The 23,093-nt window shown below is 36.3% G+C and overlaps 1 pseudogene; it reads right to left on the bottom strand.

Moving 5' to 3' along the window:
* Positions 1 to 3,180: 3,180 nt before the first annotated feature.
* The window catches only part of LOC114049409, a 29,765-nt pseudogene continuing 9,852 nt past the window's right edge, over positions 3,181 to 23,093 (bottom strand).

The following is a 23,093-nucleotide window of genomic DNA, read 5'->3' as shown; positions in this document are numbered from 1 at the left end:
TTGTCCTCTGTGTGAGACTCATTTTTCATTTTTCTGAGGCAGCTGTATCCCATGTCTCACTCTCACATAATGGCACCAGGAAAAGATTAGTATTAAAACAATAGACCTTTGCTTTCATAGGAAGTTTGGGGTCAGTGCAGGAGTTTGGAAATAATCCAGACCACTTTTCGACTCCTGTTCAACTCTGGGCCCAACTCATTTCCCATTTCTGTTGTCTGACCTAGATATACATAATGCTGGATTAGTTTCACAGAGCGCCCATCCAAAATGCATGTTGAAATCTGGGAAATAGATCTTTTTCTTCTACTTAGTGTTTCCTGTGTAAATGGACAGACAAAATACCTTTGAGTAATTGTAGATTGCTTCCAGGGGGCTCTACAATATTCTGAATCTTAATGTGATCAATACAATGTCATCAATACAATACAAAGTTAATACAATACAAGCGCAGTTGGATAATTTCATTATCCACAGGGAATCCTTCTTCAACATACACTCTTCTATTACAGTGGCAGATATCTTTAGGGAATATACATCTCCCTATCTTATGCTTTGCCTGACATTTATATATCGTAGGTAGCTGAATTATTTTTTTGGTGAGGCAATCCAGGTTATGTGACTTGCCCAGGGTCACACAGCTAGTAAGTTTCACTTGTCTGGGGCCAGATTTGAACTCAGGTCTTCCTGACTCCAAGGGTGGAGCTCTATCTACTGTGCCACCTACCTGCCCCTGAATGGGGTTATTTTTGTAATATCTTCCAAGGAATCTTAAATGCTTATTCCTTCTGTTTCTCTTCCCCTACTAATACTCACATCAAACATGTCCTGGATAGATGATCCTTATGCAGATATTTGAATATATGGGAGAGTAGGCATATAGGTCAGTAGTTATTCATGTTTCTCAGTTGCATTGTTTTTGGTATTAATATGGTCCAAGATTTTTTTCACCTTTTTGGTATTTTCCTTTCTTTAAGATAATTTTTACGTAAGTCCATCAAGATAGGAGGTACCTTATAAAAGGGTATGAAAAGTGTCATTTTGTTCTATCAAATCAAAATGTTCATTTGTAATAACTAATAATCACAATGAGATATCACAATATCTGTATCTTTCAGTTAATTATGAAATGGTAAAGATATGATGTGTTGTTAAGAGACAGCTAAGTGATGCAGTGGATAGGGCTTTTGTCTTGGAGTCAGAAAGACCTCAGTTCAAATCCAGCCTCATGCACTTACTAGCGGTGTGACTTCTGGACAAGTCACCTAACCTTTATCTGCCTCCATTTTCTTAACTGTCAAATGTGGATAATAATAGAAGTAGATGTGAGGATCAAATAAGCGAATATTTGTAAAGTGCTTAGCATAGTAGCTGGCACTTAGTAGGCACTATAGAAATGCTTCTTCCCTTCTGTTCCCCTTCCCCTGCTAAAACAACAACGCTTATCAAAGATGTGTTGGATAGATAATCCTTAAACAGATTTTTGAATATATGGGAAAGTAGGTATATAGGTCAGTAGTAATTCATGTTCTCAGTTGCATTTTTTTGTATTAATAAGGTCTAAGATTTTTTCCATATCTTTGGAATTTTCATCTTTCTTAGATAATTTTTATATAAATCCATCAGTGTCCTTACAATTCTGTCACCTTCAACACTGAAATCTTCAACATATTTTCAACCCATTCCAGTTGCTTTTCCTGTTTGTTTGTTTTTTCGCTTTAGTTCCATTTCTACTTTTCCTATAAGTACATCTGATACTACGATGGTAGGGTTCAGGTATTGTGGTTCTACTGTCCTCAATGGAAAACACAATTTGTTATGATGATTTTTGCAAATCAGTTCCATTTATATTGTATATGGAGTCTTTCTATTTTCATCTTTGAATGCCCTTTTAAGATGAAATTTCTTAGTTGCATATCTTGCCAAGATATCTTTCAACTGGTTTTACCCTCCACCGTTTCTCTCTTCTTTTGTGAGATTACACTTCTTATAATTGTCCATCATTCTTCTTTGTAAGATTTTACAAATGAGCTTATATTCTAACCTAGTGTTGCCTTTGGCAATCATATCTCTCCATTTGGCAAATGTCAGATATTTGCTCAGTGAGCCGTGCTCTGGGATTTTTTTTTTATTTGCAAATAACTTGTATTAGTCAAATTTCCGTATAAAATTATTAGAGTTGTTGTTAATATCACTTCTGTTGCCCGTTCCCATTTTTGATTTTTAATTGCTTATTTATATTGTTCAGGGTTAAGTTGTTTCAATTACATGTCGTGTCTTTTTCTCATTATTACACTTTTAAGCTTTTTTTCTGTTCTTCTATTAGTTCTGACATGCTGATGGTTTTATGGTACCCAGATGGCTGACTGAAGCATAATTTCATATCAATAATAAGTCTTTTCCTGCCCATTAAAATAGAATCTATTTTGTTCTTTTTAAATTATTCATTTCTTTATTCTGTGAAGAAATTGCAAGCGTCATTCCAAGTCAGACATATGTAAAGTTATGTTCTAATGTAGTTAAATGACACAGTTAATCATAATCTTATATTTGATTCCATAAACACTTTTGTCTACTCCATGGTATGTTCTTTTCCAAGGGATGAACACAAATGAAGGCCTGCTATACAGTATCTGCTATGCAGCTTTTTAAACGTGTTCATCTAGATTTTCAGAAGAATATTTTTGTGAGAAATTTTGTAAAAGTTCTGGAAATTCAGAAAATAATCATAACAAAACTTCATGATCATGGCTGTGTAGCCTGACATGGACAGAATTATTGGCTCTGGAGAAGATGATTGTTATGGTATACAGCTTAATAAGAGTGTCTGTCACTCATTTCATGGCCTTCTGCCCTTCCACAGTAAGTCTTTCTAAACTGTCTCAGCAGTACTTCAGCTATTCTACCCAAATTATATACATTTTCTTCCAGTTTATTTGTACTATCCCCCATGTTGGGATGTGCCAGTCCATCTCTTCCCATTAGGCCCAAATAGATTATTCTACCCAACCTATCTCCAAATTTCAATACCTGTTATACTGCAAGACCTCCATTCTCCAACGTCATCTCTTTGATTTTTCCCACTAAGACTTCCTGAATATTGAAGTGTAGTTGGGCAATATGCTTGTGGAGGATCTAATTTGTTTCCTTCAAAATCAGCAGAGTCCTGGAGATAACAATCTTTCATGCCTCCAACAATTTGTAGGGCTTCACACAAATCTAGGCTGCTTCTAAGCTGAATACCTTCACTGTGGCTGCTCCCCAGAGCAAACAGGCATGCCTGGTCTGTCCAACATCCCTGCAGTAAATTAGGCCATGCACAGTCTCCACATCTGATTTCTTGACCATCACAGCAAACTTTTCTTCAATTAATCCAAATTCATTTAGAGGTCTGATGGATCTTGTACAAGCATATTGTGTTGTCATTCCATTCAGTTTCTTGGTGACTTGATCAATTAAATTCCTCATGCTAAACTGTCTACTCTTCATTATCTTATATAGGTCTACTACTTCTCCAATTATATTTTCAAGGAGAACTTTTATATTTTTGAAATTAACTTCATGAGTGTCAAATGCCTAATTTATTTTCAGTTTTCTATTAGTGAGACTGCAAATTCTCTTTCAATGATGAAAGATGTTATTTTGTCCTTTTTAAAGCCATCTGAATCAAGGGTCTTAGTCTTGGCAAACACTATGAGCATCTCAAAGTTGCTCTGGTTTGATGAGATGTAGGATCACTCCCACTTGTTCACTGTTAGACAAAATGCTGTAATATATTCTTCAATTGCCAACTTGGGCAAATATTTTGGCTTATGCTCTTTGCCCTCTGTCAAAAAGATGCCCTTTAGTCAGATTACTTAATACACATCCAAAGTTTACACCATCCTGAGAACAGATTTCTCCTAAATGTGCATACATTATATTTGAAAAACCAAGGCTATCACATTCTCCTGCAATCTTTATGCCAAAGAGTTTGAGCTTCTTTAATTTATGTAAAGTTTTTTGAGGGATTGCACCATCCCAATAAATTGTTCGAGAGTCCACTTCTTTGTGAAAGTATTTTTCTACTGGACTCACAAACTTCATCTAGGATCAGCTCTGGATATGGAAAATCTTAATTCTTCTCAATGTTCTTCAGGAATAGCTTCTTGGTATAGGCTTGGGTCTGCAGGCCCGTTACTGGTCCACTAAGGATTGTCCACTATTTACCACCAATACTCCACTCTGTGAGGGCATTCATGACCCAGTGGCCCAGCCTGAAGCTCATAGTACTCTGCTTGCCAGTCTGTCCACTCCCCAACAACCCTAAAATCACCAAGGCATACCTAGCCCTATTTCATTCTTTACAATGTTATTTGGTTCTCACCATGAACAGACCCTCCCAATTAGTTTCTTAAAGAAAGTGTTTATGACATAGGGGTGTGTGAGGTTTCTTGGCCACTCACATCTTTCCTTCCTACAATACACTTTATATATTTCTTTCCATCTTCACCTTTTCCTAGCTTTGCCCTTAAAGTCACCAAGTATCGGAGTATATGTCAATTTAATTTGAGTTGTATCAAGTTCTTCATGGAATTTCTCAGCCACTTCAACCTCAGCAACCTAGTAGATGAATAAAGTATAATAATTTTGGTTGATCTTTTTGTAAATATTTATCATTAGCAATACAATATACCCAAATATCCCATGAAATAAAATTTCTTACTGCTTTTGGGTATCTGATAAAACTCATTTCACCAATTCCTTTAAAAGAGAAGAAAATAACAAAAATATGGAAAAAATCTGGGACTTTATTAATACAAAAAAATTGCAACTAAGAACAAGAATTACTACTGACCTATATGCCTACTCTCCCATATATTCAAAAATCTGTATAAGGATCATCTACCCAGGGCTGGCGTATTGAGTTACATCTTCTTTTTCTCTGTTGTCTTTGTGCATAACAAGACTGTCAAGATTGAGATGATTTATCTACTTCAGCAAGAGCCTCACATTTGAGATGCCAATAATTATAATTTATTTACAGTTCAAAAGCTGTTTGATTCTTAGCTTACTCTGTTCCAATTCCTCTACCCAAGTGGAAGAGGATCTCAATACTGAAGGTTATTTCTTACTTTTCTCAGTTTTGTGGACTATCCAGGCCCAAAACAATTCATCATTAGTGGCCAGGCTATTGGTGATGTGCTTCTCCATAGTTAGCATAATTCACAATCTTAGTCTGTTACTAGGGCTATAGCAATGACAGAAGTCTTTCCAGCATGGTAGAACCTTCCAGAGTTTATGCTTTGATGGTATAACCTTTTAAACCCAAATGCTATCCAATACCTTCACTCCATGATGAGACATCAGAATAGGACTTCACTGAGGAAGTTGCTCACATAAACCATGAAATTAATTCAGGTATTTTAGGACAAAATTCCAGAAAAGTAATGACTTGATTCCTTAGAAGATCTATTCATTGACTCTGTTGCATGAACAAGTCCTTTATTGGAAAGAATTATTTATAATTATGAACAAATTCATTTCAATGGGGACCAATGCAACAACAGTGTTTTTTTTTCAATGTGATTGGGTTTCCAGAATTATTTATCTTGGCCACAAGCATTGGAAGCCCATGTGCTAATTTTTGCTGTAGTCTTTTGACTATTAGAACTGAAACTGTCATCAAATTTATTCTGTTTGATGCTCCGTGGAGAAATATACCATCTTAAAAAGCATTTACCAAGAAACACAATCACAATCAGTGAATTTTCTTCCAAGGAGATAGCCAACATTTAATTTAAATGGACAAAAAATATTTACATAGAATTCGCTTTACTATAAATACTCTAATAAATTCTAAGCTCCTCATCTGATGCTGAACAAATAAAACAAAAGATACAGCTCTAACTTTATCTCTCTATTTTTTAGTCAATCTTGTGAAAGTGTTTCTGGAAATGTGGAATCTTGTTCGGGATTAAAACTTATCTCTCTCCAAGGGATCTTTCCACTTGTGAACTCTTGTGGTAGCCACTCTTTGATGCCATGTATATTTGAGGGAGATTGTATGCCAACTTTTGGAGATATTTTTTAGCATACCATTTTAGTAAATACTTTTTTTCCTTGAGATAATTATGTCTCCTGGCTGACTAATAAAAGGTCAGCACATCAGTAGGGCTAGTGAACTATCATTTATTGTAATACAGATCCATAGAATACTTTCAGTCTGGGAATGTTACCCCTGAGAAAACCCAACCTATGAATGGGAGTAAACTTCAGTAGCCTGAAGAGATACTCTACTCACTTGAATTGCTTCTTTATTCTATACCCTTCTGTAACTAGATATGTAGAACATGATATATTTTATAGGGGTTTAGGAAACCCCAAGTTCTCTGAGAATTTTAAGGCTTTTCCACATGTCATTTTGTTGTATTTCTCTAGTTTCTTCATTTATAAATATTTGGTTCCTTAACCAGAATAGAAACTCTCAGAGAGAAGGGACTGTGTTTATGCTGCATTTCATTTTATCTTCCCAAAGTAACTAGTTTAATACTTTGCAAAGAGGTAGGTATCAATGTATGTTTGTTAACCAGCTTAGTGTTAAATCCAGGAGAAATTTATAACAACAGACTGTGGGAAGGGGTTGAGTTTATACAGTGGGCCAAGACTAAATGATTGTTAGATGAATACCTGTGTGGGTTTTACACCAACTCACAGAAAATCATTTTAAAAAACAGCCCAACATTTGGAGGCGGATGTAGGAGAGATTTTTAAAGGAACCAAACAATTCTGATGGGAGTCTGGGAAGGAGCAAAGTGCAAATCATTGCAGGCACGCAATCTGTCTTCCCACCATGTTCCTTTTGTATGTAAAATTACGGTTGAATTAAAAAGATTTCAGCTGATTATTCTTTAAGAGACTATTCACTGCCTACTTTGTGTCACTCAGATGAATGTCTAAACAGTCTCTGCAAACACTGATTCTCTACTAATTGATTTCTCTTTAAGAACCCGAGGTTACTTTCTGCCTTCAGGGCACTTTAAAAGGTGTGTAGACGATGATTTAATTTCCCTACACTGTGCACATTTTACACCCACATCTGCATCTTATAGAAAGTACATAAAACCAAATATCAGGAATCTTGCTTTTCTCCCTGCTTATGGAGAGTGGTTAGATATTAATTGTTACAGGTTCCCCTTAATTTCTTTGCTCGTCGAACTCCTTGGCTTAGCTCAAGGTGCTACAACCTCCACGTGGTCCTCCTTGACTTCCCCAGGTGCAAGTCATTTTTTTCTCCTCAAGTTTATTTTAGCACTTCATGCAACCTTCTCCCAAGCCCTTATATCATTCGACTTTGTACTAAATTACTTATGCACAGTTATCATCCCTCCTATTAGGTTGTAAGCCTCTTGAGGGCAGAGATGGTTTTGATTCTCATTTTTATATTCCATTAATGGAATTAATTTTATAATTTTTAATTAATTAATAATATTTTATATTCCATTATATTCATTTTTGTATTCCATCAAGTATTTTCATTATCTAGCCTAGTGCTTTGTACATAGTATTTAAGAAAGGTTAATTGAATTGAATGACCATTCTGTTCTAAAATTTCTTATAGCACTTTAGCTTGGCCCCTCCTATTCAAAGATAGCATTCTTTTTTGTATCATTTTTTTGTTCACATATTTTTTCTACTATTAGATTGTAAGCTTCTTTCCAGGGGGTGTTATGTGCTCAGTGCCAGGTTGTCGTATTTTGGACTGGACTTGTGATACCATGGATGTGAAGGGAGCTTCCAATTTGGAAATTTCCTCTACAGAAGCAGATGGAAACTTATTTATAATTTATAATCTTAAGAGTCCTGCTTGGGCCACTGAGGGATTAAGTGACATGCCTGTCATCACATAACTAGTTTGTGTCAGAGTTAGGACTTGAAGCCAACTTTTCCTGACTGAAAAGCTAGCCCTCTAGTCATCATGCCATGCTAACTCTCTTCTATTTAATAGGTAATTACTAAATATTTGTTAAACTGGGGAAAAAAGCAAATCTGATCTGTCACAAAAAACTGAATCCTACTGATTCTACACCTAGCACAGTGTTCTTGTTCATTTTTCAGTCACGTTTGACTCTTCATGACCCTTTTTGAGGTTTTCTTGGCAAAGATACTACCTTGGTTTGCCATTTCCTTCTCTAGCTCATTTTACAGGTGAGGAAACTGAGACAAACAGGGTGAATTTACTTGCTTGGGTCACATAGCTAGTAAGTGTCTGAGACTGGATTTAAACTCAGGTCTTCTTGATTAAGTATTCTATCCACTGTACCACCTACTTGCCCCAAATTCAGAGCCATGAGTAATCTCCTTCTCCAAAAAAAGCAGGAAAGAAAAGATGTAATAGAAACATAAGCCAACAGGGCCATGAGCTCATCGGCCATATGATAGCATTCATTCATTAATTTATTCATTCAATACACATTTATTAATCACCTACCATGTTCCAGGTACTGTTGCTAAGTGCTGGAGATACAAAAAGAGGTAAAATACAATTCTGCCCTCAAGGAGCTTACAATCTAATGGGAAATACAACATGCAAAAAATATATATATAAAGTAAGCTAAACAGGAAACAAGAGGGAAAACACTGGAATTAAGTGGGGTTTGGGAAGGCTTCCTGTAGGAGGTGGGATTTTAATTGGGTCCTAAAGGAAGCTAGAGAGGCCAGAAGTTGCAGCAGAGGAAGGAGAGTGTTCCAGGCATGAGGGACAGCCAGAGAAATGTCCAGAGCTGAGAAATGGAGTGTCCTGTTCCTGGAACAGCCAGGAGTCCAGTTTCTGTCACTGGATAGAAGAGTATGTATTAGGGAGTAAGGTATAAGAAGACTAAAATGGCAGGAAAGGCTTTGAATGCCAAACAGAGCATTTTATATTTGCTTCTGGAGGGAATAGGGAGCCACTGGAGTTTATTGAATAGAGAGGTGACATGATCAACTTGTGTTTTAGGAAAATCACTCTAGTGGCTGAATGGAGGCTGGATTGGAGTGGGGAGAGGCTGGAGCCTCTGTCCCCAATAAAGGCTTTCAGCCATTAAAATTTTTTTTCTTTTAAACTTAAATACACAATAGAAAAAAGAAAAAGAAATACATTATAAACAAAATATTGAAACAAATACAAAATAAGAAAAGAAAAAAAGCGTGTCATATGTACAGCAGAACATGAGAGGATTAAAAATATATAGCAATAAATTTCCGTTTCAAGAAAGCCTATATATAACAAATACTATGTTATGTTAAGAGCTATCCATCTTTTCTTTGCTTCCTTGTAAGGAAGTAAACTTGCAAGTTTTCTTTTGTTCTTTGCTGTGCACTTTTTACTTTGTTCCTTTTTCCCCCTTTCTTTCCCCTCCCCCCTTACAATTAAGCACGTTTTTTTACATATATATAGAGAGAGAGACAGAGACAGAGAGAGACACAGAAACCCATGCTTCTTCACTTGAACACACCCAACCAGAAATGAGGACCAGCCTGGCTTTGACCAGTGAATGCCTTTTAAATACACCCTATTTCTGGCTACACAGCTAATTAAGAGTCCATTTTTTTCATCGAATGGTTAGACAAATAGAAGCAATTACAGAATATCTGTTCAGGCTCCCAATTGGCAGCTAAACCTTTGAATTACAGGTCATTACGCCTCTTGGGAAGCAGGTTTCTCAGTCTTCTCCACATGTGGAATTGCATCAGCCAAACCCACCCCTGTGATGCTTATATCAGACCTAAAGTACCATGACCCCAAGCCCACAACATATTGAGATCAGTCAGCCAATAAACACTTATTGGTTGATTGATTTTACTGTGTCAGATAATATAAGGATATCTAAAAAAAAAAAGAATTGGTATTCTATCCTGTGCTCTTAGGAAAAAGACTAGTACAGTGGAAAGAGAATTGTGTTTGGAGTCAGAGAGCTTGGATTCAAATCCTGACTCTGTGAACTGCCCACCCCCTAATTATTTTGTATATATTTTTGAATTTAATTTTATGTGCATTTTGTTTCCCCTAGTAGAATGTTAGTTCCTCTAGGGCAGAGACTGTTTTTGTTTGTTTTTATATCCTCAGCACTTAATATTGTCTTGAGTGAAATTTAACAAAAAAGTAAACTAAGGCACGTTTTTCTGAGCAAGATAATGATTTATTAATAGGGTACCAGACCTACTAATGAAGGGGTCAATGGCTGCCAAAGACCTTGAGCCAAAGAACAGCTCCCTTTTCATAGGTTTTGGGGAACAAGAACAAAGAACAGAATCATGGGGTTGATGGCAACATGATTGATTACATAGCTGGAGGCATGGGGGACAATATGATTGGCTAGAAGTAGGTAATGAGGGGCTAGCAAGAACCCCCTACTTCCCTCCTTTGACTAAGAAGTGTTTATTGTTTGAGTCTACCTGCAAGGTCAGACTCCTTTGGACACTAAATCAGACATCCTTGAAGGATAGCTTTGTGGTATAAAGATATAAGACTTGACTCTTTTGTTTCCATCTGCATTCTCTTGAGAATTCTTTGAGGCAAGGCTAGAACAATGATTAGGAAGAAAAATGAATTTACAAGCTTAACCTATTACAGGCCAACTGAATGCTGAACTAAGTTCAGGGACAGAGAACCATGATTTAAGCAGTTACAGGACAAAATCAATTAATTGTAAATAAGATCAATAAGAAAATGATACAGAATCTATTTAATCTTCTCAATATTGAGCCTGGCACAAAGTAGTTATTTAATAAATGAATTAATGAAAAGCACGGCCTAATTTCCCAAGGCAATCTAGAATGATCCCCTCCTCTTGCTTTATTCTGGGTCTAACTCATTATCCATTTTTAATTCTGGTCCAAGACATATGTACTAATGAATAAGTTTTATGGGTTGACAATTGAACTGCATAGCATAGTCTGGACAATTGGCGTTCTTTCCATTTAGAAGTAATGATCTGGGGCTTGATATAATCAAAAAGATGACAGCCACAAACAGGAGCTCACTATCAGTAGGAAAATCTTTGATCTGTGCTGGGTTTCTTCCATGACTGGCAATACCATCTCCTTGTTTTATTTCTTGCTTGATATTAGTAATTAGAGAGTTGTCAAACTTTTTTTAACCACATTTTTCAAAAAATCTTGTATGATTTTGACATATACATGAGAGAAGTTTTGTTGGAATAGAGCCTTTGAGGCAAAATTTTGCTCTGCCCCATCAAATGCTCTTTTACATTCAACAAACAGCAAGCACAGTGGGAGCTTATTCTCTCTATACTTTACATCAATCATTTGACTATAAAAATATGTTCTGCTATGGGATATTGTTGGTGAAAGTGTGTTTGTTTCCTTTAATACCTTTGTCAAGTTATATGTAGATTGCATGTATAGATTAGTCTCCTTAAAATTTATAGACATTGAAAATTAGGAATATGGCTTGGAAATTACTGGTGTTCTCTCAGGTACTTTTTGGGGTAATAAGTTCTGAGATTTTTTCCCCCAGGCCTATATGTTCTTATTTGTCAAATACTTTGAGAATCGATTCCTCATTGTATTCAAAATTGTGCATTTTTCTGCTTAATCTTCTCCGTGTATGCTTCATCTATTCCAGTTGATTTTTTAAAAATCCAGTACCATTTCCAATTCTTCATGCGGCACATTTGGAAATGTCAGCCAGTCAAGAAGCATTTATTAAATACTTAGTGTGTTCTTTACTCTGTACTAAATTCTGGGGATATAAAGAAAGCAAAAACAGTCCTGTCTTCAAGTGGAGCAATGTTGTGGGAGCACCAATATGTAAACAACTAGGTACATAACAGATAAAGACAGAGTAGGTGAACAGTAATATCAGAGGGGAAGATACAAGTAGCTGGGAAAGCCCTCCTAAAGAAGGTGAGATTTAAGCCATCTGGAAGGAAGCTAGGGAAACTTAGAGGTGGAGGTAAGGAGGGAGAACATTCCAGAAATGAGAAAGAGCCACTGCAAAGGCATAGAGATGGGAACGTCATGCTGGAGGAACAGTAATTAGGCCAGTGTATCTGGACTGTTAGAGTCCAAATGTGGTGGCTCCTCTGTTCTTAGGATAAGAGACTAAGTGAAGCAATAAAGTTTGAGTATGTTGAGATTGAGATGCCTGTAGAACATCAAGGTGGAGATATCAGTCAGGCAGTTGGAGATTCTGGAGTGAAATTCAAGATGAATCCCGGATACCTCTATTTGGGAGGTGTTTGCCTAGAGATGAGAGTTGAATCCATAAGAACCTATAAGATCATTGAAATAGGGGGTAGAAAGAGAAGAGTTCCTAGGATAGAACCTTGGGGTACCCCAAAACAGAAGAGATGAGGCATACAGGTTGAAAATGGAGAAACTAAAGTTCTTTCCACCAAAGTCTTTGGCTCTGTCCAATAGTTCAACTATTAGGCAGGTAGCTGCAAGGTAGATAGAACATTGTACCTGGAGTCAGGAAGATTCATCTTCCCAAGTTCATATCTGCCCTCACCTAGCTGTATGACTCTGAGCAAGTCATTTAATCCTATTTGTCTCAGTTTCCTCATCTGTAAAATGAACAGGAGAAGGAAATGACAAACTACTCTAATATCTTCGCCAAGAAAAGCCCAAATGGGGTCGTGAAGAATCAGACACGACTGAAATGACTGAACAACCACAACAAAAATAGTTCAACATCAGAAAGGAATATGATTATATCAATAGAAATGGATTAACATCTACTTTGCCACTGCATTGTAAGGACTATTGGGCCTTTCTATCTGACTTGTAGCTGAAACCTATGTTATTGTCTCCTTTCATTAGAATGTCTGCTCTTTGAGAGTGGGGATTGTCTCATTTTTCTATTTGTATTCCTAGCACAGTGCTATGCACATAGTAATCACTTAGTTTTTTCATTCATTCATTCATTCATTTATTCATAAATCTTCAAAGGAAATGAAGAATTGTTTGGACTAGTAGAATCACTATAGAACAATTTCAAGAACACCCTGGGAGGAGATAGTACCAACAGGGAGAGAGTGATCAATAGTGTCAAATGCTGCAGAGAGGGCAAGAAGGATGAGGACTGAGGAAGTGCCATTGGATTTATCAATAGAGAGAGCATTAGTAACTTTGGAGAGAGTAGTTTCACTCAAATGGTGGAGATAGAAACTATATTGCATTCTTTTCCAAGTTTTCATATTGCTAAGAAGTGAGTGACAAGGGAGGAAAGGGACAGCCACCAGTGTAGATAGCTGTTTGTGGACATTACTTGTGAAAAAGAAAGAAGAGATATTGCATTATCACCTGATAATCCACATGAGGGGTTTTAGGGCAAGTGATTTTTTTTTCTCAGAAGGAAGGGGAAGGTACAGACATATATTTCTAGGTAGAAAGAAAGGAGCTAGGAGATAAGAAAAGGTTGAAACAGGAAGAAATTTAGTAATGAATTTCAAATTGCCAATGAATTGCTTCTGGAATGTTAAAATATAATCAATTTCAACTTTTTTTTGTGATCAAAAAGAGTGAAAAATCTAGTCAACTCAAAAGATCTTATCACTAATTGCTGTTTCCCCAAGAAATGAAGGGTTCACAAAATAAATCAGCCTTCTCCACTGATACAGCATAAAATGTTACTGTGGGAGGATTAGAAATACCACACATGTAAAGAATGCTGGCAGTTTCCTCAATTATAGCATAGTAATCATGTATAGCATTTCACTGATTCTTAGAGAAATTTTATCCCGATATTACCTCTTCCTATTTCACCTGTCAGTCAACATTTTCTCCAAAGATGATATCTCTTCAAATGAGCCAAATATGATAGAATATAAGGTTTTTCTTTAAACAATGTTCATAATACTAAAAGTATTATTCCCCCAAGTTATTCCCGGAACCCACAACGATGACACACGGTGAAGCCATTAGCGTGAATTTACTATTAGTTTTTGCTTTCTTTTCTGGGGATCCTCAAATGATAATTTCAGGATAGCCTGTCACAATCTGAATTTGAAGTCAGAGTCTTTAGGAAGCAAGGGTGTGGGGGGTGTGTGTGTGTGTGATGTAGACACATCTCTATAGAAGTCCTAGGCAGATGCTGGTAGGGAGGTGATGTTGGGTTATAAGAAGCTATCCTAGCTGAGTGAATACCTGGCAAGTTTTACTATGATATCAAGTGTCTGTGTAGGGTCCTGGCAATAGATTCTATCTACTGTCTGGTCAGCCTAGCTAATTACGGAAAAGCTCACTGCCTCTTATACTGGCCTCAATGAGTCAAAAAGCATTTATTAAGAATCTACTCTGAGCCAGGCACTGTGCAAGGCACTAGAGATAGAAAGACAAAAATTTCTCTCAAAGAGATTACATTCTAATAAGAGGTTATAGCACATTTTGAGCAGTGATTGGCTGGGGAAGAGAGTTTTGGTTCAGTGACAGAGACTGTATATAGAAACAAAGGTTCTGTATGATTTCTAGTAGCAATGAGGGTGTTAATTTTATTATTATTCTTAGATTAAAAATAAGAAGCGGAATTGAGTGGTAGTGGTACTCATGCCCCTTTAGGGCAGATGGCTGGGGCTGATTGTGGCTTGGTGGATGGTTGGATGGTATATGAAATTTGGTCTGAGACAGATTCATGATAAGTGTCCCAGAAGACACCTAAACAAGGCAAATCATTATACTTCTCTGTGCCTTAGTTTCCTGATATCTAAAATGGGGATAATAGGATTCGTAGGAGTTTTGTGGATCAAATGAAATAGCTTATGTAAAAGTCTTAAATACAGCTCAACAATTATTACCAAACAAAACTAAAATATACAGTTATTTCCTTGCCCTCTTCTTCCTCTGTCCCATACTGTCTTAAAATAAGTTTGTAACTTTTCAGATTAAAAAAAAGGAAATTGAGTTTTTAAAAAATTCTTGACATTATCTCAATTAATTATTAAGATTTTCTAAACATGTAAATTATTTACAGATTTATGAAATTTTATTAGCATGAACAAGGTAGACATTTTAAATGCAAACTATTTTAAGCATATCATTAATAGAATAGCTGCTCTTTTCAGCAATTTTGTTGAAATCGGGGAGGAGTTTCTTAGTTTCTGTATGTGAAATCCAGAATCAAAATAGATTACATGGAACTCCTATGAAATAACCACTTTTACTTCAAGAGGAGAAAAATTCACTTTTTCTTTCCAAGTTTTCTTCCACCACCAACTTTCCCCCATTTATTATTTTATTTTTATTTCTCCCTGCAGGAAGCGATTCTCAGCAAACCTTAAAATAAAGGCCAGCTCCCTATGCTTTTCTCTCCATAACATACTTCAAGGCAAAGCTTTTGAAGTTGAGGGAACTTCAAAGTTGGTTGCTGAGCTTTGAAGTTCATCTGTTTATTGACCCTTTTTTTTTTTTTGAACAAGGGGATTTTGTGCCTTGTTCTGCCTGGACTGTTTCAGCAAATGGCAGAGAAGAGAAATTTGTAGCAAAAAACATTCCCTGTACTGAGACTTAATTGAATTTAAGCCAACAAGCCCAGTAAATGGTTCGCCACTAGTGTGGGGAAGCAGTAGCAGGTGCGTACATGCAAATGGAGAAGAGCATGGTGGGAGAGCTCTCTTTGGTAGATGAACACAGAATGGAGGATACAAGAAACTGTTGAATTTGCAAGCGTGCTCTGAAAGGCAAATTACTGTGCATTTACGTGTATGTAATCACTCCATTGGTGGACTTTTTTCATGCTGTTTTTGTGTAGAATATGCACAAAGTAAAATGAATAGAAACAGCATGAAGCAATAGAAAAGAACACAAGAGGGAAAAATACCTGACATCTATTGCCATATTAAGAGGGTAACACACTTAATACTGGAAAATATTGATTGACTCATTGTGTCTGGTGATATTGCTAAGAGCCCAGTTCTCATCTCTGCTGTGGGTTATTGAGTCCTCAGATCAAAGTTATAACCATTTTGTTTCTTTAAAGCTCTCTAACGCCCTTGATTCCAAGGATACACATTAATCTATGAGACTTTAGGCCACAACAAGTCTAATAACTCCATGCCCCTTCCAGGGTTCCATTCTGACAATTCTGACTTGCAGCCCAAACTTGGGACTACATTAGAATCATAAGGTAGGGTCTGTTTAGGTACAAACAAACAAAGAAATCAAAATCCCCCAAAACAACCCAGTAAGTAAAGGTAGAGGCAGTCATGGGCTCTGGAATGTTATCTATTTTATGCATTCCATTTACCTTGTAAGGAAATTTTGATATTCTCTCCCCTTGCCCATGCTTTCGATTCTGCGTGCTCTTATGCTGTAACCACTTTCTACTGTCTACTTAGTCTCATACAAGAGTAAAAGAAAATGTTTGAGTTTGATATGAAAACATACACTCATTCATCAGAACAATTAAGAAAATAAGAAAAAAATAAAAGCTAGCAATTATATAGCACTTTAAGATTTACAAATTGCTTTATTTATGTTATATTAACTCTGGAAATTAAGTACTATTATTATTCCTATTTTACAGATGAAACTAGCCCTGAATTTCTTTAGCTCTTTCAGTTCAGGCAGTCATATTCAAGAAGGACATTTGTTCATCTGCTGTTTGTTTCTTTCTCTATGTAGGTAAAAATTCATAGGATCATAGGATTTGAAGCTGAAAAGGACCTTAAAGATCATCAAGCACAAATGATAGGCATATCTGCAAGTTCCAATTCTTTGCCACCACAAAAAGAGCTGTTATAAATATTTTTGTACAAATAGGTCCTTTTTCTTTTCCTTGCTCTCTTTGGGATATGGACCTAGTAATGGTATTGCAGGTTCAAAGGACATGCATAATTTTATAGCCCCTTGGGCATAGTTTCAAATTCCAAATTAGATTAGTTCACAGCTCCACCTATAGTACTTTAGGGTCCTAATTTTTCCACATCTTCTCCAACATTTATCATTTTCCCTTTCTGTCATATTAGCCAGTCTTCTAGGTGTGAGGTGGTACCTCAGAGTTGTTTTAATTTGCATTTCTCTAATTAATAGTGATTTAGAACATTTTTTTCATGCCACAATAGATACCTTAGACTTCTTCTAAAACCTGCCTTCATATCTTTTGACCATTTATAAATTGGGGAATGATTTGTATTTTTATAAATTTGAATTAGTTCTCTATATATTTGAGAAATGAGGCCTTTATCTGAGAAACTTGCTATAAAATCCTTCCCCAAGTATCCTATTTTCCTTCTAATCTTGGCTGCATTGGTTTTGTTTGTGTAAAAATATTAATTTAAAGCAAAATTATCCATTTGACATCCCATGATCCTCTCTATCTGTTATTGCGTCACAAATTCTTCCATTATCCATAGATCTGATAGGTAAAAATGTCCAACTTCCCCTAATTTGCTTATGGTATCGCCCTTTATGTCTAAATCATGCACCCATTTTGACCTTATCTTGGTATACAGTATGAGATATTGGTCTATACCTAATTTCTGCCAAACTGCTTTTCAGTTTTCCCAGCAATTTTGGTCAAATAGTGAGTACTTTTCCCCAGAGCTTGGATCTTTGGATTTATCAAATACTAGCTTACTATGATCATTTACTACTGTGTATTGTATACCTAATCTATTCCATTGATACACTACTCTATTTCTCATCTAGTACCATATTGTTTTGATGATTACCATTTTGTAATACAGTTTGAGAACTGATATGGCTAGAGTACCTTCCTTCATATCTTTTTTCATTGATTCTCTTCATACTGTTCTTCCAGATGAATTTTGTTACTATTTTTTCTAGCTCTATAAAATAAGTTTTTGGTAGTTTGATTGGTATGACACTGAATATATAAATTAATTTAGGTAAATTGCTATTTTTATTTTATAGGCTCAGACTACCCATGAGCAACTATCATTTTCCAGTTGTTTAGATTTGTCTTTATTTTTGTAAAAAACATTTTGTAATTGTGTTCATATAGTTCCTGGGTTTGCCTTAGCAGGTAGACTCCCAAGTATTTTGTTTTGACTGCAGTTATTTTAAATGGAATTTCTCTTTCTATTTCTTCTTGCTGGACTTTATTGGTAATAAATAGAAATGCTGATTCATGAGGGTTTATTTTATATCCTACAACTTTGCTAAAAAATTGTTTATTAAATGTTTCAGCTGGTTTTTTAGTTGATTCTCTAGGATTCTCTAAGTATACTATCATATCATCTATAAAGAGTGATAGTTTTGTTTTCTCATTGCCTATTCTAATTCCTTCAATTATTTTTTCTTGTCATTGCTATACCTAACATTTCTAGTAAAATATTGAACAATAACGTTGGTAATGTCCATCCTTGCTTCACCCCTGATCTTACTGGGAAGGCTTCTAGCTTATTTCCATTACAAATAGGGCTTGCTGATGGTTTTAGATAGATATCACTTATCATTTTGAGGAAAACTTCATTTATTATGCTTTCTAGAGTCTTTTTAAAAATAGGAATGAATGTTGTATTTTGTCAAAAAGCCTTTTCTGCATCTATTGAGATAATCATATGATTTTTATTGTTTTTGTTACTTAACATTGTCAGGTACACTTATAGTTTTCCTAAAGTTGAATTAGCTCTGCATTTTTTCATACAAATCTCACATGGTCATAGTGTATGATCTTTGTGATATATTGCTGTAATCTCCTTGCTAGTATTTTAATTAAAAATTTTGTGTCAATATTCATTACGGAAATTGGTCTGTAGATTTCTTTTTCTGTTTTTGCTCTTCCTGGTTTAAGCTAGAAGCATTGAATTGAGTTGAACCAAATGGAATTTAATTGATATATTGATTCAGCTATGAAAGTCTTTTCTATTCAGTCATTTTAGGTCACTCTAGAGATCTAGGGCAGCTAGGTGGTACAGTGGATAGAGTGCTGGGCCTGAGGAATACCTCAGTTCAAATTTGGCCTTAGACACTTATAGCTGTGTCTATTAGCTTACTACCATGGGCAAATCACTTAATCCTGTTTGCCTCAGTTCCTCATCTGTAAAATGAGCTAAAGAAGGAAATAGCAAATTATTCTAGTATCGCTGCCAAGAAAATCCCAAATGAAGTCACAAACATGCAAAAAACTATGTATACAAGATATATACAGTGTAAATGGAAGGTGATCTCAGGGGAGAGATACTGGGAATGAGAGGAGTCAGAAGAGCTACCTATACACACCAGTAGAGGGAGTTTTTTTTTTTTTTTACAGCAGAAATTACCTACTTCCGTGGATGAAGCCATGCTCTGAATCTACGATCCTATAGATCCTGCCTCTAAAGAAATTAAGTGCTTTCCTTTCTGCCTCTCTGACTTTGGGTGGTTCTGAACTGCTGGTGCTTTGATGACCCTGAAGAAAAGCAGCATGATGTGAGGAGTGAGGGGAAAAGGCCATTTGGAAAGGGAGTTCCTTAGCCTGTCCAATACTGCCTCTCTTCAAGGATGACTGTCTGCTGTTGTTCAGCCAAGTCTCTGTTTTCATTCTTGGCAACAGGAACGTTCTTGTTCCTCCCTACCCCGTTTTTAGAGCCCTATATCTCCCCTACACAAAGAGAGACTGTTTCTAATGAGATAATGTGTGTAAAGCATTTTGCCAACCTGAGAACACTGTATAAATCTGTTATTATTGTAATAAAGGGTAAACTTTTTAGACTTACTGTATCTCAGGTCTCTCTGTCTCTCGCTGGGGGTGACGGTGGCTGGATAATAGTTGTAAAGAGGCAAATTATAGCTACACACACGCACACACCTCCTTCCTAATAGAGCTATCCAAAAGTGGAATGGGCTGCCTTGATAGACAATTGATTCCCTCTTCCTTGGAGGTCTTCAAGCAGAACTCAGACAACCGCATGTCAAGTGGAGATCCTTTCTAGTATCGTCTGGACTCCATGGCAGATGAAGTTCCTTCCAGATCTCAAAGTCTGTGATTTGTGCGTAATAGACCCTTTTTTTTTTTTTTTTTTTTTTGCAGTTTGGTAAAACCTATGTACTCCTCAGAAAAATAGAATAAAATATATAGGTGTACAAAAGAAACCAATTATATTGAAATAAGTATTTTTTTTCCCATAGAAGTTCAAGGATTCTCTGAAATCCATCTGCGGACCTCAGATTAAGAACCCTTATAAGAAAAGTGGATACAATGTACATGTTGGAATGGTAGACAGGAAAAGGAGTTTCAGTTTTGGTAGTCATAGGGACTACAAATGTATGCATCGGACAGAGACATTTTCAACTAGTGCTAAAAGCATTGATTTGAATACTATTCCTGGAACAAGATGGAAAGGTAGGAAATGAAAGATGAGGTGGAGGGTGGTGGTACCCATGGCCTTGAGGGGCAGATGGTCATGGTTGCATAGGTCCTGATATTCTGGTAGATGGCTGGATTGTGAAGCAAGATCGGGGCCAGGGTAGACACAGTATCTTGAAGTGAGTTTTCATTTATGTTCTACCAGTTTAGCCCCAGGGCAGAATCCCAAAGCTGAGTGGATTAATTCTCTTTGGGTGGTAGTGAGGAGGATATGGTCCCTTTCTACTCTAAATCTATTTTTTGAGTTCTAAGTATTTATTAAGAACTTCAGAAGAGATTACAGGATTTTAGACCCTTTTAAATGAGAAAAGAGAAAGAGAAAAAAGGGGCAGGTGCTTAACAAGTAGGTGTTTAGTGAGTATTTAATGAATCGAATTAGAATAGAATTAGAATGTCCCATTTTGGGATATGCAGATTAGAACATAGATTTACTTAGATAACTTAAATCAGAGACCTGGGAATAGGAACTAGGATTTTTGCTTTCTAGTACAAGCTATTAACTAGGTATCACTGACATTCTTCCCTTGTCCAGTCTTTTCCCTTTTGTTCTTATTAACTCTTCTTGCTATGGCCCCCTTGGTGTAAAAACCTTCTTTCTGTTCCATGTCCATAATACTTTTCTGCTTTTGAATTTGTGCTTTATTTGGACATTTAAGTGAAAAACCAAACATATCGTTTGCCCATTTTTAGATGTCCCATTAATTTATCTATTTTTCAACTAATGGGGGGAGGTCTACTTTTCAATTTTTAAGGATAGAAAACTGGTACTAGAATATTTTAATTTTTGCACAAGGAAAAAGAAGGGTACTTTCAGTTGTTAATCAATAAAACATTTATTAATCATCTACCACTTGCCAGACACTATTCTAAGCTCTGAGAATACAAAGAAAAGCAAAAGACAGGACCCTGCCTTCAAGGTGCTCACAATTTTGTGGGGGAGACAACATACAAATAACTACATATAACAAAACAAAACAAACGCCGTATTCAAGATAAATAGGAGATGATCAATTGAAGGAAGGCACTAGAATTAAGAGGGATTAAGACAGACTTTCTGTAGAAGGTGAATGTTGGGACTTGAAGGAATCTAGGAAAGCCAAGAGACAGATGAGGAGAGGGCACATTTCACAGATAGAGCACAGCAGGTGAAAATGCTCAGAGTCAGGAGATGGAGTATCTTGTTTGAGGAATAGCAAGAAGGCCAGTGTCACTGGATTAGAAGAATATGTGGCCTCTGTGTGTGTGTGTGTGTGTGTGTGTGTGTGTGTAAGGTGTAAGAAAATTGGAAAAGAGGGGACAGGTTATGGAGGGCTTTGAATGCCAAACAGGATCTTATATTGAATCCCTGGAGGTGATAGGGAGCCTTTCAAGTTTATTGAGGAGGAGAAGTGACATGGTCAGATCTGTACTTTAGGAAAGTTTTCAGGAGTCTTAAGAAATTTTCATTTCATTTTCAAATAAGAAAAATGAAACTGGAAAGCAAGCTTATCCTGAAGGGTTTAACTTCCAAAGGACTCTCACACTAGGTAGAATGCAGATTTAGAGCTGTCCTTTAAAATTGAGAAACAGAAGTGATTATAAGTTTTTACTCTTGTCAGAGATAGCATGATGTAAAGGAAAGAAATGTAAGACTGGGGATTAAAAGACATGGATGGATTTTTCTCTTGGCTTTGCCTTATAACCTTGGGCAGGTCCCTATTTGTGTGTCTCAGTTTTTTTCATCTGTAAAATGGAGGTTATAATATCTCTACTACCAACTTCATAGGGTTATTGTGATGGTCAAACAAAATATGTATGTAAAGTTCTTTGATTAAAGTATTCCAAATATGCTAAAAATATGTGATATTGTTGAGTCAACATGGAGAACTTTTGGTATGGCAATTCCTTGACCAATATAGGTCACAACTATCTATGACTTAGAATGTGGCCTGCAGACTCCTGGGAGTCTCTGAGACCCCTTCAGGGAGTCCTTGAGATCAAACTTTTCATAATATTTTAAGAGATTTTAATTTCTAATTCTATAAATATCAATAGCTATAACCCATACATACAAAAGCTCTTTGGTGGTCCTCGATAATTTTTGAGAGTGAAAAGGGGTCCTGAGATCAAAGAGTTGAGGATGGCTAGCTTAGAAGATAAGTCCTAGGGAGAGAGTTGCCTGAGTCTCATAAAAGTTAAATGACTTGCCCAGGGGTCATAAATCTAATAAGTATCAGAGGAGGGATTTGAATCTGGTTTTCCTCACTCTAAGCCTAGCTTTCTCCACTATGCAATGTTGCCTCAAAGTAAACCTTAAAATTACATATAAATATCAGCTATTAATGTTATTATTTGCATAAAGTAAGTGCTTAATGGTTCATTCATTCATTTGCACATTTTGCCTTACAGGATTGTTTTGAGGAACATATAAATACATTATATAAAATGCTTGCAATGCCTAGCTTTATATGAATTTAAGACATTGTATGAACTTCTTTGCCTCATCATCCAGACCAAGAATGCTGGGTATACTGGGTACAGCTGCAGCTAGGCACAATCACAAATGAAAGAACGGACATTTGATGTTCATGTTCACAGCTTCCAGAATATTTCCTCTTGATTAAATCTTGTGACACAATTCTTGTCTTTGGCTGAATTTAAATTAGGAGAAATTTCACGTACCTTCCTGTGGGAGCAACCTCTAATCAAAATGTCATTTGTAATATTCTGAAGAAATTGAAGGTTCTTCATCTCCTCTTAGGCAAAACTAAGCACCAAAAAACTTTAAGTTCAACTCATGTTTTCCTCCTTTACTCCATGTTGG

This window comes from Vombatus ursinus, unplaced genomic scaffold (genome assembly GCF_900497805.2).
Source record: "Vombatus ursinus unplaced genomic scaffold, bare-nosed wombat genome assembly UNPS02014798.1, whole genome shotgun sequence".
Lineage (NCBI taxonomy): Eukaryota > Metazoa > Chordata > Mammalia > Diprotodontia > Vombatidae > Vombatus > Vombatus ursinus.
Note: the sequence above shows the minus strand (reverse complement) of the source record. Positions and strands in the feature narration are given on the sequence as shown.